Genomic DNA, 2,532 nt, shown 5'->3' with positions numbered 1-2,532 from the left:
ATGTTCTTGTGAAGTGAAACAAATACGACGTATTACGTAACCTTACGAGTAGTTGTTCATTTTCTGACTTATTATTTGCGTATTTTTGCCTCTATTGTACTCATATGTTATTTATCTTTTGACCGTGAAATTAAACACAGCGTATTATCTCTGATATAATATGTGGTATTTATTTTCTGACTAGTGTATTTGTACGCGTAATTATTAGCTTTAAAAATTGCTTTTCTCTATACAGATAATCAGATGTTTATGGAAAGATTTATTTTTAACATTGAGTTGTCTGTTGTTTTTTCTTTCTTTTTATATGAAACTAAATTAAAATAAGAGTGGCCTTCGCCCAAATATAAATATTATACTGGTCTTTTGTAAACAAATATAAATATTATACTAGTATTTTTCTTCTTATGGGATGGTTAATACCTGGTGTCACAGTTTAAGCTTTTCGAAGAAATTAACACAACTTAACTTTTACTCAGGCGTGCCGGTTTCCTAATTACGTTTTTCTACACCGTTTTAGAAAACTGATAATGTTGTGTTTATTTATGACATTTTTCCGACGGATGAATTGAATAATTTGAGTTAAATACATTTTTGGTAAAATACGTAATGTATTTAAACACTGTTTATAATACATATATTGTTTTAGTCGAAGTATAAATACACAAAATCATAATTCAAACTTGATTTATTAAATCGTTATAATTTATATGGAAAATTATATTTGCAGTTGTTAACCATGACACTGTTTATAAACAATATGCCACTGCCTAACAATAGTTAAAGCACTGTCAGTATTCCCAGAATTATCGACAATTAATTGAATTTTAAACAAATACTTGGTAAAATACATTGATTTTATCAAAACATTTGTAGCTGTTTCAATTTTATTTGATTCCGAGAAACCTTGGCTCTCGTAATAAAGCTCGCTTACGAACCGGCTTGTACTACACCTACGGTCGTATTCATTAGTTTTAATAGTGCTTAAATTTGTACTATTTATAATTTCATCTCATTAGTTGTATCATAGAAAAGTCGGCTAGTCGCTTGTAGTAACCGTAAAATCAGATATTCATAATAATGCGGAATAGGTTCTATGGCAAGCAGTGGACTGCTACGGACTGAAGGTGATAATGAGTTAAGCAAAGAAGAATATTGTCGTGTTGTGAGTTAGTTCTACACCTCTTTCAAAAAAAATATTTTCTTCGTATGTATAATGTACAACCTGGTGTCAGACTTTTTAAACCGCCCTAGGTCCTTAACGTGGGTGACGTTGACGTGTCCGGGTTGCTTCATGTTTTTTTCTTAGCCGATTTTTGTAAATGGGAAATAGGTATATCTGTATTAATTATCAGTTAATACAGTTATTTTGATACTTCAGGGACTAATATTTTTTGCGAATTTCTTATGCCTTAACCTATATGTAGATATTAATAAATATTTTAATAAAATAAATAAATATATGTCTCATTGTCGCTAGTCAGTTTCACTTGACCGGTTTTTTATTAAAGCTAAATTCTGCAGTTTCACCCACGTTACTTTCGTTTACATTGCCTTGTAATGAATTTAAAAATAAATATTGTTTAATATGTATTTTTTACGTTTCAGCTACAAAGTAAGTCTGGAAACATTATATATATTGGATTTTTTGCGTGTGTTTCAGTCAAATAAATGTACAAAGTTACTTTTTATCAAAAAGAAATATTGTACAGGTTTTTTTTTATCTTTTTGCTTCGAAAAAAATCTGAAAATAGTTCTGTTAATGCATTTTAACGCCCATTTTCATATAAATAAGTGCTTTTCAGCAACGGCGGTATTTATCCTTTTCGTCTGAAAAAATCCAGACTCTTTGTCATCCAATTCTGTAGAAAGGGTTAGGCTTTCCATTTAAATATGTAAAAAAATAGTACTCAACAAAGATGTTACGATGATCTAGTAAGAAATATTCACGTAGCCAGAAATCTCTAACAATAGAGAGCGCTGAAAGAAAATGGGAAGACTTTGCTCAGCTGTGATGAGATATTAAATTCATAATCTTATCTTTATAAATTATATATTGTAACACCCGTAGTTAGTACTTTAATCGTTGCGTATTGTTATGTTGTACCTATTCCAGCTGCTTCTCCATTTGACCCAAAGGTTGATTGGTAGATAATGCCTTGCGGGATTCATTCCGCCTTATACACCACAATTGTACATAAAGTTTAAATTAAAAAAAAATGTTTTGAGCAAAGTTTAAATGTATATCATCACAAAAAGATTACCATTCTTATTTAGAATAGTTACTAAAAGAATTAAAGCAATCATCAATACAAAATAAATGCGTAGTAGTAGGATGCCCATAATGCTTTACGTTCATCACGGTTTTATGCACTGCAGTATTGTATACATTACTTTCTTGAAATGTTACCAAGCAACAATAATATCAATTTTCAGTAGTATTAGCTTTAGTTTAATTTACTAGTACTTTAATTTACTAGTAGTTTAGTTTACTAGTACTAATTTAAAAGGAAAGGATATCAAAATAAATAAAAA

Source organism: Trichoplusia ni, chromosome 6 (assembly GCF_003590095.1).
Source record: "Trichoplusia ni isolate ovarian cell line Hi5 chromosome 6, tn1, whole genome shotgun sequence".
Lineage (NCBI taxonomy): Eukaryota > Metazoa > Arthropoda > Insecta > Lepidoptera > Noctuidae > Trichoplusia > Trichoplusia ni.
This window is presented reverse-complemented; position numbering follows the sequence as displayed.